At 29.9% G+C, this 16,193-nt stretch overlaps 1 protein-coding gene across 1 annotated transcript in view; it reads right to left on the minus strand.

Annotated features, from left to right (window-relative positions):
- Window positions 1-4,981, minus strand: part of LOC111618381 (calmodulin-binding transcription activator 1-like) — a 77,815-nt gene extending 72,834 nt beyond the window's left edge. The window contains exon 1 of the mRNA XM_023359894.1: window positions 4,934-4,981. The gene's annotated coding sequence lies outside the window, so the exon portion shown is untranslated. The remainder of the gene's footprint in view (window positions 1-4,933) is intronic.
- Window positions 4,982-16,193: the final 11,212 nt, after the last annotated feature.

The raw sequence follows: 16,193 nt of genomic DNA on the forward strand, positions 1-16,193 counted from the left end.
TACGAACACTTAGAAATAATTAAAAACAAAGAGAAAATCATGAATAACAACTCTGGCCAAAAATTACATGAATCGTGGTACGCATATTTGACCAGAGGAGGCGTGGGGGAGGGGAGAGGTGTGAAAACGGATAGGGATGAGGGTGACAGTCACCCTGGAATGTACTTCGAATCGTCTTGTTACTCTGTTCGTGTTACTGTGAATTTACTTATCAATTTGTTAACAATGTATATTTTTATGGCTTTACTGTTTTACCGGTACCTCTGTTTATTATTACGTTATTGCACCAACATTACCGTTTTTAACGAGAAATCTTGTATATCGTATGCTTAATCTTTTAATTAATGTTCAACGCGTCGAATCCACATGTCAAATGTAAGTCCACATTTTTGTTCATTTATGTCAATCACGGCCTTTTTATAAAATTGTTAACCTCCTATTAATTTTTGTAGCAAATAGCTGATGAGGGACTCTATGTCCGAAATGCATTCTGAAAATAAAATAGTGTTTTTCCAAATCTAACTTGATGACCTGTGGTGGTGTAATAAGTCTAGAAGTAAAGTAAAGCCAATCTTAGTGCTCACTAACCACTATTTCAAAACTGTTTAAAAACTGAAAGTCTATATATCTCACTTACATAAATAAAAGTAAATTTTCTTTATTTTAAAATAAATTCAACAAAAACAACAACCTATTTTTCATTTTATACAATTACAGTAGACCCTCCACTTTTGCAATTTCATTCGTTCTTGGAAATTAACTACAGTATTATCAAACCTTTCAAAGCAAGCCAACGTATTTCAAAAGTCAGCAATGTAAATTGAAATTAATTCCCAGAATCATGAAGTGTATCTATAGTGAAACTTAAATACAAAAACGTAAGTGATTAAAGATATAAACTTCTTACTATACAATAAACTATGTACATTCTAATTTTACTCTAATCTTTTCTTCACATATTGTCAAGATATTAACCATGCGGACCCATCTAGTGGCTTCCAATCTTGTCAAATTTAACATCTCTAAATTTTCATTTCTGGTGATATATCAAAAACATAGTATGTATTACTCTCCAGTTTGTGTTTCTCTCATTAAAAAATTGGTTCTTTATTTTTGTTGTGTCATATAACCTTTGGCAATCTGGTGGTGCCTGTGGATGCCTCGAGAATAATGTTTTTAAATACAAAAAATTAAACACACAGAATCACAAAAATCAATTATATTGAAATAGTTATCAAATAAAAAATAACTTATGATATAGTACCATCTCTATTACTATATCACAAATTTTACTAATGAATTTATAACAGTTGTAAGTTACTGAATATAAAAATCTAAATTTTTTTTTTTTTGATCTAAGTTCACAGACACTAAAATCTATTCATAGACTCCAGGTTAAGAACCCCTGAAAAGGATCTGCAAGATATATTTATGACTGTTTGGTATATCCTAATTCAAAACATGTGTTAGTGTGGAATGAACTTCAATTCAGCTGAAATTTATGCTGCATCACTTGTGGAAGCCATATTTAGCATATGTAAAGTATTTTGTTTATTTATAATTATATTTATTCCAATCATAAAAGCAGCAAGTTGTAAAGCAAGTGGCCATAAAGCAAGAGTAAATATTATTCAATCTTACTATTATTTTTATAGTATCTTATAATTTTGCAAGTTTTAAACAAACAAAAAAAAAACTATTAAATGATATATAATAATAATGATGATAATGAAATTATAAGATTTAATATATAAAAAATGATAAAAGTAGCTACTGCCAAATGCCTTTTTATTATACTACAATAAAAAAAATTTATTCACTATATAAAAAAATTGATATTGATTTTAATTTTTATGAAATTAATTTTACAAGAATATCTTCAGCTTGCAGTAAATTCACCTCACTTTGAATATATTTTTAAAAATTTCTTCTTTTGCATTTATTTAGGATCTTAAACAGTGTATATTTTTTTATTTTTATTTCTGTAATAGGCAGATAATATGTTTATAAGTTTCTTATCTCTGTTTGCATTAACTATTAAGCTTCCTTTCTGAGATAAGTAATTCCTTTTGATTCTAATGAAAACTTTTTCTTACTAACCTAATATAATTTTATAGCAATTATTTCTATGTGAAGACTCAAAATGCCAAAATACATATATATATTATATATTGAAGTGATTTCCTATATATATTATTATAAGAAATCACTTCAATCAGAAGTTATTCTCAGAAACAAAACAGTTTAGTTTTATTTGCTTTAAGATTTTTGAACATTAACAAATATCACTGAATTAATAAATATTAATTTAATTAAGCTTTTTAAATTAGATTAAATGCTAATTCTGTAGTTATATTAAAAGGCAGAAACTAATAGTTAAGTCTAAAAAAACTGAAAGAAAGCATGAAAATTGAAGCAATTTAGCATTTGAACAATTTAAACTTCTAAAATAAAAAAATGCATAAATATATTATTAGTACATTAATAAAATTACAAAATAAACAATCAAAGTTTATGGTGAAGATTATTAACATTAAAAAACATTAAGTCAGTTAAGTTTTATCTGAAACCTGCTTTTTTTTATAGAGATTAACAAAAAATAAGAATAATAGAAAACATTAGAAAAAAAAAATTCTCAAAACTTTTTTAATACAGTAGAGCATCGTTTATCCAAATCAATTGAGGACTGGGGTTGTTCGGATAACTGATTATGTACAAAAAAATATATTAACCTATCCCACGTTGAAATTTTTCTCCGTTGCATGTCGCTTCGTGTTGAATTTTCGTTGATGTTAAGCCTAACATAAACTTTTTAAAATAATAATCATGGCTATTGTATCGCTAAAAATTATTTTTTTATTTTGTACAAACAAAATAAATATATTGAAAAATATAAAAATCAAAAAATATATACTTTAGAAGATGATCTAGTACAGGGGTGGCCAAAACGTGGCGCATGCGCCAAACTTGGCGCATTGGACGACTACAAGTGGCGCTTCAGTCGGTTCCGAGCAACATTGCCAGATTTGGCTTCATTGCAATTATGAATATTACATAGGAAATTAATTTTTTACAGTGTGTCTTGGCAAGTGTATTTCTTACTCAATTCGGTGCAATCGACCTGTTGACCTTTTTTATTTTTTTTGCTTGTACGATACACGATACATTCGTGTTCATGTACACCGCTAGTGGCATATAGAACTATTTTATACACTACAACCGCATTTTTCATTGCTTATTCTGTGGAAAAACTGAATTTTCGTCTTATAAATTGAAATACGTAATTAAGGGGTGGCCGAAATTTTTCTCCGCCCCGGGCGGCTAACANTGGAGTAGCCCAAGATATAGCCAAAGATTGCAGCGCCACAGCACTAGCAAAAATTTAAATTTGCCGACTGAAATGCTTTCGGATAACCGACGCTCTACTGTATTTAATAATGAAAAAAAATTTAAAAATAGTATAATATAATAGTAAACAAGTCATCATACTTGTTTACTATTACAGGCCCTTACTTAAATTTACTTCTAAAAATATAATTTTGAAAATAAAAGAGGCAAATTTATTTACCTCTTATTTCCAAATGATATGATCATAGACTGTTATAAGCTTGTCATTTTTACAAAATTCAATAAAAATAATCTAAAGTTAATATTAATACAATAAAACCTTGATTTAACAAGTATTAGACCTAAATCAAACAAACAAGCATTTTTTTAGAACTAATTGTATTTAACTAAATAAATAATGTTCTTAAGTGCAGTGATTCTTGGATTTGAAAAAAACCCTGTCAATTTAATTACATATAAAATTTTAAAATTAATACCCTGTTAATTTTCACAACATATGAACCAGAAATTTTGTCAATTAAATCAAGATGTTACTGTAATATAATTTTAAATTTGGTAACTGCAACATTTTTAAAGTTGAAAAATATTACAATAATCCCTTATAAGATTTCTTCAATGCTATAATTTAAAAAAATGAGCTACTGTATTATTCTTAATCCATTCAGCACGCAATTAAATCATATAAATTTAAAAATAATTAATTTTACATTCTTATTTTACAAAAAATTTATACTTCTAGTTTAAAGTAAGCCAAAAAGTATTAATATCTAACGTAAGAAAACAAATATATTAAACACCATTGTCAGAGTAACATTATAACTAAATGTTATGGGAAAAAAAATATGATACACTTAGTACAACAAACGTTTCCAAAATTCATAAATGAAAAGGAAAATGATACATAGTATTTAGATTAGATGATACTTTCCTGTATATTTATTTATCATTTATTAACAAACCAGAATTATATGTAAGCATAACATACAAATGTTATGTACGTAGCCTCTAAACAAAGATTGATTCTGCTGTAAGACTTATTTCCTGAGGTGTAAGACAAAAGAAGACTCTTTTATTGTATAGTCTTTCGTTTTTGTGAATATGTACAGTATACACATCTGAAATTTGATAGATAAATATTTATGTTACAAAATAATGTGCAATACATGAAATTTGTTGAAAAGTTTTTATATTAAAAAGTGCCCAAACAATTTTTTCCTAAATTTACTACATCAATATCTGACAGAAGTTGCTTTCACTTTTACATAGCAAAGTAGCTCATGATTTTTATACAACAGTTGTGTCAAAATTCTTCAATTAATAGTATATAGAAAGTTATAATTGTCAAAGCATTTCAATATTTAAAAAAATTGCCATATGTGTTAATATGCAAAACATACAGATGATGATAAATTAGAATGGAGTAAGGACTGACATACAAATTTTCAATTATAGTTATAATATCCAAAACTGTGACTTCAATAATTAACAGAAATATTACATGCAATTCCTATGAGATCACTACATATGATGAACAGATTGAATGACAAATATTTTTATATATTAATAATGATTTATTAAAACTGACCTGTTGTCACAGGCTTTTTCTCACTATTCTGTACATGAGTCACCAAACCTGCAGAGAGTAATAGATAGTTATGTTACAAGCAATAGTTACACTTATTCATACATTTATTAAAGAGTGAAAATGAAATTAAGAAAAACTTTTATGCAAATATCAATTTGCAATAAACAATATTCTTCATTAATTCAAAATATGAACTTTACATTAACAGCATTTTTAAAAATTGATCTTTAACTAGAAATTTGTAATACAGGAATAAATATAAAAAGAATATACACAGTATATTATCAAATCAAGTTTTATAAATTAATTCTAATATCTAATATAGAATTTTGAAATACAGAAAAAAGTCATGTTGAAAAATTAACACTGTCATTTCATGTGGATAACTCAAGTTATCAGTGTTTAAATGGCAATTTGAAAGCAAGTGCAGATGAAACAAGTTATATGCCAATTTTATATTGTAATTACAATATTAAGAAGCTTTTCCTTTGTCTAAAGTCAATGAAAGTTTCTTTAGAAAAAATATGAAAAATCCTTTGTGCACAACTGCCATTGCAATTTTTCTCAAAACCACCAAAGACAAATGCACATATCAGTACCTCATTTTTAGATCTCTTGTTGGGTTGCAATTTGAAAAAGTTATAGACTTATAAATTCTCATGTCGTACATCCACTATCATTCCTTTGTAGAATGGAATTAGATACATTAAAGTCAAGATCAGATATAGAAAGCTTAGGGGCAAGAGGTCCCAATTAACTATATATGAACTTTTGAAGCAAACCAGAAGTCACATTATTTCAATTCAAAATGTTTTCCCTAAAAGGAATTAGATAGATGACTGGCATGACTTCATTTCCAACAGAAATGTGTGATGTGCAGGGGCAAGACACTACAGTACTAATTTCAGGTGGAGAGTATTTAATTTTAAATTAAATAAATTAAAATATGATTAAAAGTTGCAGCCCATTATTAAATTAATAAATTAAAAAATATGATTAGTAATTGCTCATTCATTGTGGTTTTTAAATCCATGTTTTAGTTATTACCATTAGACACTCTACTTGAACTTTTGTATTGAAAGCTAATAAATTTCTGGTTAATTCATGTCATCATTTCAGAAAACTATTTAGAAATGGTATCAATACTGATATAAGATAAGACTAAACAGTAACTAGACACACACAAGATATTTATATTTATGTAAGGTATTTGTATGTAAGATATTTATATAAGGTATTTTGGGTTTCTCTATTTAGAAACTGGCTATCAAGTTTATTTTATATTAATATCACTGCTTTTTTTTATTGCTATAAAGTGAATCTTTATAATTAAAATAATTATATACACTTAGAACAATAACTCTAGATTGATTGTGCAATGTTTCTTCTTGTTTACACACATTAGCATTGCTTTCCACCAAATTAAAACTAAATATGGCATCACTATCATTTTGTTTTATCTGCTTAAATTCTATGATGTACAAATCTGTTTTATATTAATTAAACACAATTTGTTAAAAATATAAAATTATTATTAAATAACTATCAAATTACAAAACAGTGGTAAAATAAATTTAAAAACTGAGTGATCAATTCTCAAACTCACATCACATTGAATATTATCAATATTAAAATTATTTTCTATTTAATTTTTCTGACTTTATTTCATCATAACTTATTTTATAATTATGATTATGTGAGCCACTGGGGGAGGTTGGGAATTCCTCTTCTTTCTGGCAGTTGGTCTGTGACCTACTTTCTTGTCAAGGAGGGCAGTAATGTTTGGTTATGCGTTACGCGAGTGGAGGAGAGTCAGAGGGGTCGACAATAAGATGTTGGCAAAGTTGAGTAAAGACACTATTTAAAAACAAAACAAGAGTTTATTACAATCATCTACGGAAAAAATTTCAAACCTAATTACTCTAAGTTCCATTATAACAACCTATCCTGCTACTGCGCGGATGGCGGAGAGAGTTTACAAATATGCGTTCATACCTCTTTGCATATATCAGTTGGATATTCTTCCGTAATATTGTCCAAATGGATTTGGGGGTATGGCACAAGGTTCTACGGTAGTGTAGGTCTGCGATGGAGAAGATGATGTCAGACTTCGACGTTTTGAGTCACGATTGGCGATTTCCCCGAGCGGGGGAGGAGGAGAGCTTTAATACTTTTTGTGATAAGAAAAGTAGTCAGGTGATCAATTGTTTTAGAAGGTGTGGGGTTAAAGGTGGTGATAGAATGGCAACAATATGACGAATTTTGCCTGTAAGTGTAAACTATGCACAGATTCCTTGTGAGAATGTTTATATTAAGACATAAAATTCCCACAGACTCTATATTTCGATTTTGTAGGTGAGAAATAAATTAATTTTATAAAATTAACTAAATTTTGAATCTCACAATTACATCAACAGTGAATAAAACAGAAAAACTGTTTTAATGTTTGAGATAGTAACTTCTAAGTTGCAAAGTAAGTAAGTAAATAAATGTCATGCTTTCAACAGCTGCTCCAGAAGACATGAGGTATGTAATGGTATAATTTATGTAGAGATTTCCTTTCCATTCTATAAATATTCTGCAAAGTATATGCCAGCACAGGCTTAACAAAACAGGTTACCCACATGAAATTACAGTTCTTTTTTTGATGACTGAAAATCTATTTATCACATAACAGGATCTAAATATAAAAATATGAAAAACTTTCCAAGCAAAGTATTTTAGCATTTATTATTAACAAAAAATTTTTTTAATAGTATTAACATTTGATTTTGTTTTGTTAAACATGTTTTAGGGATAGTTATATTTGCTCTTTATTTTACCCTATATTAGTCATATGTCTTTGTGGATTTGTTATTAGAGTTATTTAATTCTTGTACCTATAATTCAGAAACTCCATTATACATAGAAAAACATTAGAACACTTTAATGGAGTTAAATGGTTTTCTATACGTTTAAAAAACTTAGGCACTTTCAAACTTCATCTTTGAAAAGGCTTTTAAAATATCCTTAGCAACAGTTTTTTTTTTTTTGGCACTTTCTTGAAGAAAAAGCATTATATTTGAAAGTTGTTTTAATGGTTTTTCCATGTAATTTGAAATTTTTTTTAACTTCATTAAAATATTCTAATATTTACTTTTTTTGTGTCTCTTTTCAATATGCAATATAAATATTTTTGTATTTTACTTTTAATAATTCTAACATTAATGATAATTTGGACAAATGAAGGTACTGATAAAGGCTCAACAGCCTGGAAGCAGTAATACAAGTTAGTTCTGTTCATTTTAAATGCCTGCTTAATAAAAAAAATTAAACATGATGCTTTATTAATGTAGAACACACTGAACATGTTAATTATAATTTTACATCATCCAGATTAATCAAAAAGCATATCTAAAAAGAACAATTTCATATAATACTTGAGGATCAGTACTTTGTAAACTACAAAATATTGAGTTTCAATTCCTAGCAGACTTGCACTGTTTACCAAAAGTCACTTTTGATCACTAATGATTTGCATTTCTACCAAGAAAAGTGACAACAGGTACACATGCACCCACGACAATCTGCCATTTTGAAAACATGCAGCATGCCCATTCTCATTTAAATTTTTCTCTGTTAGAAGTAAGAAGCAATAGTGATCAACTAGAGACCCACTGGTATGCTTCAGTCAAGAGTTATAAACATCTGTTTTGAGGGCCTCCCAGAAGTGTCCACAAGTCCTTCAGGTAGGCCCTTGTCTAATCTACAGTTAACAAAAAGTAAACTTTTTAATACATTTGTACATTTAGTTAAGTTTCATTAAAAATTATTAATAAATACTAAAAATATATTATCTAGCAATCTTTTCTGCACACTTCTTAACATATCAGTAAACATATCAAATAAATTTTTTTTTCTATTAATAATCTGATGATTAAAATTTGACGTTTTAAAATAACTAATCAACTGTATTTTAAAAATTAAATGTATAATTAAATTAAATTAATTAAAAACTAAATTCAATCTTTCCTATATATCGAATTTTAGCTTTGAATATGTTTTAGAACTATTTCCAATTTCAGAATAAAAATAAAAATTAATTAAACCTGGAATTTAAAAGATGACATAAAATCCTAAAAATATTCTACAGGTTAGTCTGTAAGCTAGACAAACAATTTTATCTATAAAAAAAGACTATTTGACATCTATGAGGACAACCTAGCCTCAGAGAAGTCAATTAACTTAATTATTTTACAAACAGCAGCAACAAGTTTAATTTCAATGCACTATCATCATAATATCAAACTCATTTACAGAAGTTCTAGCTTTCTGTGCATAAAGTTTTAAAACACCTTTCACTTTTTTTTCTAGCAACTTCTTTAATTAATTAAATAAGAGAACAAATGCTTTTGGCTATTTTGAATGGCCTTCTGGTTCTAAACATTCGAATGTCAGTTAACATATATTTGAAATTCGTTTTCGTTCTTATGACGTCATTGTTTTTACAAAAACATTTTTTAAAACAATTAATAAATACATACTTGGATTAAAAAAATTATTACAGTTATATGTTAAATTTAACAACTGTAAATATAAATAAAATTACAAGTATACATTATAATTATTTCAGATAGAATTAAATAACTAGATATTTTTTAAAGAAATGTTCATAAATTCATAAAATTGTCATGTCACATGACTTTTTTTNTATATATATAAAAATGAATGTATGTTTGTCTGTCTGTCTTTCATGCATTACTAAACCATTTACCCAATTGCCATGAAACTTTGGGAAGTTGTTTAATACATTCCCGCAAAGGTTTCTGGCATAGTACAATTATCCTACAATAGATGGCACACGTGTATACGAGCATTTCAGCACGGTTAGGAGTTGAAACTTGAAATTTGGTACACAGTTAGGGTACGTCACAAGAACGCACATTAACAAGGGATTTTTTTAAATCCCCTCGCAGGGAAAGGGACAGGATTAAGGCTTCAACAATGGAAGTGTTAAGAGAAAGCAACGTGCAAGATTTACAGGCGCAGATGTAGTTTTTTGCATTAAATCTAACATAATTTTAGACCCATCTAATAATTTTCTAATTAGTCTGGAAACAGGGAAACCTAATTCTTTACATTTTGTGAAAATGGGTAAGATTGGCAGTAATGTAATTATCTTAATCTTTGCTATCATTAGTTTTTGCCCAACCAATGCCAGGCTTATCTACTAGTAAATTCACAAAATTGTAATGTCACACAATGTTTTTTGAAAAGATGGATGAATTAGCCCACTTCCTTTAAGGAGTTATCTAGGAGCGATTGCCAAGCTATAGATAGCGAGTCAGCATCCTTGCTGTTAATGCAATTTCCTTTGAGGGATTTTGCAAAGATTTCTAGTGTTTCTATTGTTCTTATTTTGCTATTGTCAAGTATTGGTGTTATAATCTTAGCTTCTTCCCATTTGGCTGTTATACCCAGCTCACTTGCACATTGGGCTAGTGTGGTATCAAACTTCTTATTAAGCATATCGTACTTATGCTTTGCTATCCTTTTTTTGTTAACGATCTATTAGTTGAGCCTATGTATGTTAACTTCCTGTTGATATTAAATCTGTTGTTGTCTAGCAGTACCGAGTATACACCAGGTTTTTGGGCTTCACTGCATTTATCTTTGGTATTAGTAAGAAGTTTATATATTGAAGGGTTATGTTTGTATGTTAGATCTGCTTTGACCTTCTTGGCTATGATTTTATAAGTTTGGCTCATTCTTGTGTCAAAATCAAACCACTATGCGTTTTCTTTGCTGTTTCAGAGATCTGGCATTTACCACTCCTGTTTCTACATTGCCCTGTATCTTGCAAGCTAGTCCTTCTATTAACTTATTCTGTAACCATGGTCTATGGCGATGTGTTTAATGCATTGCATTTCTTGTAGTGCATCCTTGACGCTAGAGCAATGGGTAAAAGCTCTTCGAATCCGAGCCCTGTACGCTGCTATTTTATAAACATAAGGGTTGTTAGATGTTGAAGGGATAAAGAAAGATTGTAGGTTAAGCTTATGGTATTCCTTTGTAGCTATAAACCATTTACCAGCCGTATTTGGAGGTCAAGGAAATGGGCCATCCTATCACCTTCTTGATCTAACTTTAACATAAGCCCAAATAGGTTGCCATTGAAAGCTTGCAATATTCTATCCATATCTGACTTAGATCTCCAGATAATAAGAACATCATCGACATAACGTGTGTATAATATAATTTCTGAACTGAAGTTTTCTAACTCTAGTTTTCTAACTATTAATTCACAGAGGTTTCCAGATAGAGGGCTACCCATTGAAACCTCTCTTCATATTAACAGCAAGGATGCCGACTCACTATGTACAGCTTGGCAATTGCTCCTAGAAACTCCTTAAAAAAAGTGGGCTAATTCATCCATCTTCTCAAAAAAAAGTCATGTGACATGACAATTTTATGAATTTATGAACATTTCTTTAAAAAATATCTAGTTATTTAATTCTATCTGAAATAATTATAATGTATACTTGTAATTTTATTTATATTTACAGTTGTTAAATTTAACATATAACTAATAATTTTTTTAATCCACTTACGTATTTATTTATTAATTGTGTTTTGAAAAATTTTTTTGTAAAAACATTGACGTCATAAGAATGAAAACGAATTTCAAATATATGTTAACTGACATTCCAATGTTTAGAACCAGAAGAAGGCCATTCAAAATAGCCAAAAGCATTTGTTCTCTTATTTAATTAATTAAAGAAGTTGCTAGAAAAAAAAGTGAAAGGTGTTTTAAAACTTATAATATCAAACTTTTCTGAGAAATATCATAACTGTTTCTGTTAAACCTATTAAAGTTATTAATAACTAGAACTTGGCTCAGCAACAAAACATTGTATGGATCAGGCTCAAACAGTATCTTTAAAAGGAATTTTAAATGTTTTCTCAATATGGTTTACTAATTTTTACAATATAGAATAATACAATACAGTAGACTAAGAAGGAACTAAATGATTACAAAATAAATATAAATAAAAGAAAAAATATATAACAAGTGCTTAAAAATTGCTTCTTGCGATGCCAAAAACTTTAAGAAAAATGTTAATACTGTATATTGGCATTATTATTTTTTACTTGAAACAATACTACAGGTACTTTTGACAAACTACAGATTATCTTCTCATGTATAAAATAATGGAACCTTACAATTTAAAAAATACATTATAGTGTTCCAAACAGCAAATTTAAAACTTATTTCGTAGGGTGTATCAAATACACACCATACCAAAACTAGCACGTTTGAAATTAAGAAATATTTACTAATGTTTTCATCCATTTATAACATTTACAACAGACATCTTCAAGTATATAATGAAGAACAAAACAACTATATCAAAATTGAATGCGTGTGTCAATACATTGAAAAACAACAATAATAAATAAGATAGAAATAAAAAATGTTAAGGGTGCAAAAAAATGTATAATTTAGAATTAATTAGAACGAAAATTTTCATGATAACCTTCTGTATAACATGCAACATATTGCCAGAAGGTTGACCAAAGGTTTGTTACACAAACTAAGCATCGTTATATAAAACAACTCCAATATGAAAATGACCCTGCGATCTGAACACAGTTGGATGGCATCAGCCCATAATACATTGTAACCATTTCCTACAGTGTTTCTGGCAAGTTCAGTAGAGGTTCTGCAATTTCTGATATCATTTCGATGCTCTTGAAAGTGGCTAGCCAATTTTATAGTTGTGGCCCAATATAAAATATTTTTGCTCTCATTTGTGTCTGTTGTAAAGGGACTATGTAGACCCATGACTTCTCCAAAAAGATATAGCTATCCCTATCATTACATAATAATTTGTGCAGGGAAATTTGTGATTTTATAGGAAGTAGAACTCCATGTCTCTTGAAAGCACATACAATACAATGTGTAATGGCCCCCAAATATGGAATGGATGGTTGAGCAAATACCCAACTCTTCTTTTTGTCATCAGATCTCAAAGCAGTTGATGGGAAAAGAGTAATGGACAAGTACTTGAATTTGGATGTCTTATAACCAGCATTGTGTACCACTGTAACAACATTCTTTGTGTACAAGTAAGGGTGACTAAAGGTATAAATATGCCCTGTGGATAAGAGCAGCAATGGCTGCATTTACTTATCTGGTGGCTGGAAGGAGTTGGCTGGTATGATGTAAAGAAAAGTTTGAATTTGTGGTGCACTGAGAACCAAAGCTGCATAGAAGAGCCACAACTAGAAAATTGACTAGCCACTTTTAAGAGCATCAACATGATATCAGAAATTGCAGAACCTCAACCAAACATGCCAGAAAAGCTTTAGAAAATGGTTAAAATGTATTATGGGCCAATGCCACCTTATTTCAATGGTGCTCAGATCTTGGGTCATTTTCATATGGGAGTTATTTTACAAACAATGCTTAGATCATGTAATGAACCTTGGTTCAACCTTCCAGAAATATGGACCACAGTATTATACAGTAGATTAGTGCAATAATTTTCATTCAAATTAATTCTAAATTATACATTTTTTGCACCCTCAACCTTTTTTATTTCTATCTTATTATTATTGTTGTTGTTGTTTTTTCAATGTATTGACACATCTATGGAATACATTTTAAATTTGCCATTTGGAACACTAACATATTTTTTAAATTGTAAGGTTCCATTATTCTATACCTGAAGAAGACAATCTGAAGCATGCCAAAAGTACAGTACTTGTAGTATGATTTAAAGTAAAAAAATAACACCAATAGACAGTATTAACATTTTTCTTAATATAAGAAGTTTTAATCTCCAAAATCTGCAACATGCACAATCTTAGCACTGATTACCCAAATATCCCATAATTTGAGTCCATTTCACAATTGTATAAACTTTTCTATTTCCTTGAAGACTAAAGAAAATATATTTCTTAATCCTAAAATACTTTTGGGTTTTTCTTAGTACTTATCAGCAGAATATAAAAAGTTTTAAACACAATTCAGATTCTGACAATACATAGTTTAAATTCTTGTCACTCTATTCCTAATGCTTGCTCTTCTCTACCTCAGCACAGTTTGCTGGATAGATCATATGACTCACAAACTCTCTTCTCCCTATTATCACATGAACACACACTCTAAGTATTCTAAAATCCTAAATCCCTTGTTATTTCTAAACTGCTCCATGGAAACAAAAGCCTAGTCACTAACTACAAAAACAAAACTTCCTAATTTACTCTAATTTTTACTACGCATTTTCATACTGGTGCTAAGGAATCACCATCCTTTACATTAACTACTCCCAACTTCCTTATTTAGTTTGTTTTTTCACTTAACACAAGGAATCCAATCATTATGTTTTGCAACCATTCCATGTCAGTGTGTTTCAACAATACATGTCTGTGACACACAAAAATTTGTTAAAAGTTTATGAGTTGTTATTCATCAATTTTTAACAATTTCTTCCTGCAAGTTTTCTTTGCCAACAGCTTTTGGACACCCCATATGTTTTGTATCCTTTGGTTCAAAATTTCTCAAACAAAACTTTCAAAATCATATTTGACATGCTTGACATTTAGAAGCATCTTTCCCATACACACTACAAGTATTTTTTTTACTGTTTGTATAGTGTTATACCCTTTCCAAAACTTAAAAAGCATAATATACCTGATATGTATTTTATCTGCAGACATACGAGGTCTGTTCAAAAAGTATCGGACTTTTATTTTTTCTGCGTAAACCAATAATGCGCGGGAGGCCTCTTTCGGTGGAGTTGTAGAGGGGACAGTCATGCACAGCCCTGAATTTTTTTCCGCCTGCAGGAAGCATCAGTCGTTGGCAGTCGGCCTATGAGTGAGGACATGTAGTGAGCTATAGTCGGATTTCACTAAGCTGGAAAATGACTGAACAACGTGAGCAGCGATATTACATCAAATTTTGCCAAAAACCTTGGCGATACCCGAGTGTAAACCATTCGCAAGATTCAGCAGGCTTTCGGGGACGATCCTCGAGGCCAAAAAAAGCGCGGCAGGTCCGCAGCAATATCAAAGGTCATGTTGACAGTTTTTTCGACTCTCGTGGGGTGGTGTGTCGTGAGTACGCACCACAAGGCCAAACCATCGCAAAGGAGTACTACCAGGAGGTCCTTTGTCATCTTTCCGATACTGTGCGACGCAAACGACCGGATCTGTGGTCGATCAAAACTTGGCAGCTCCATCGTGATAACGCATCCACCCATTCTGCGCATCTGATTCAGGCTTTCGTCGCCAAACATAACACTCCTGTGGTTCGTCACGCTCCATACTCTCCCCATATGGCTCCGTGTGACTTTTGGCTATTTCCCAAGCTGAAAATGCCGCTAAAAGGAACCCAATTTTAGTCGAGAGAAGACATTGTGCGGAATACGACGGACCGGCTGATGGCCATTCCAAAAAATGCGTTCCAGCAGTGTTTCTAGCAATGGCAGGAACGCTGGGAGAAGTGTATACACTACCAAGGAGACTACTTTGAAGGGGGATTAGGGTTTTGTACCTCAAAATCAATAAATTTATTTTTGCCGACCAAGGTCCGATACTTTTTGAACAGACCTCGTATGTATAGGAAACTAATTACTAATAGCTAGAAACTAGTAAAGCAATCATGGCAAATCAGTAGCATATATTTAGCACTCAGAAAAAACTACCCGGCACAATGCAGTTCATTATTATTTTTAATTTATTTATTATTGTAAATATCCACAAAAAAATTAATATACAACGAGATATTTGCTCATATTATTTTTGAAATATTTATTGTGACATTAAAAATTGCAGCTCTGCATTGTGACAATCATATTTTTCATTTATTTAATTTAAAATATGCACTCTCCACCTCAAAATATAGTAGTGGCTTTCCCCTGTTAATCATACTTTTCCTGTTAAAATAGACTCATGCCAGTCATCTATAACTCCTTTCAGAGGGAAATTCTGAATTAAAATAACATGACTTTCGGTTTGCATTGGAAGTTCATATATATAGTTAATCAAGATCTCCAGCCTTACGGTTTTTGTATCCAGTCTCATCTTTCATCCATATAACTCTATTCTTGGGATAAAGAAAAGACAGACAACACTGAGAATTTATGTCTGCAATGTTCCAAATNTTATCATACTCAATTTTTAAATATCTTTATAAATAAATATAAATCTTGAAAATGTAACTATTTTAAGATTTGGATAAAAAAAAAATGTATACCAAAATATATGGCTT

Source organism: Centruroides sculpturatus, unplaced genomic scaffold, assembly GCF_000671375.1.
Source record: "Centruroides sculpturatus isolate CEXI.00-Female unplaced genomic scaffold, Cexi_2.0 scaffold10, whole genome shotgun sequence".
NCBI lineage: Eukaryota > Metazoa > Arthropoda > Arachnida > Scorpiones > Buthidae > Centruroides > Centruroides sculpturatus.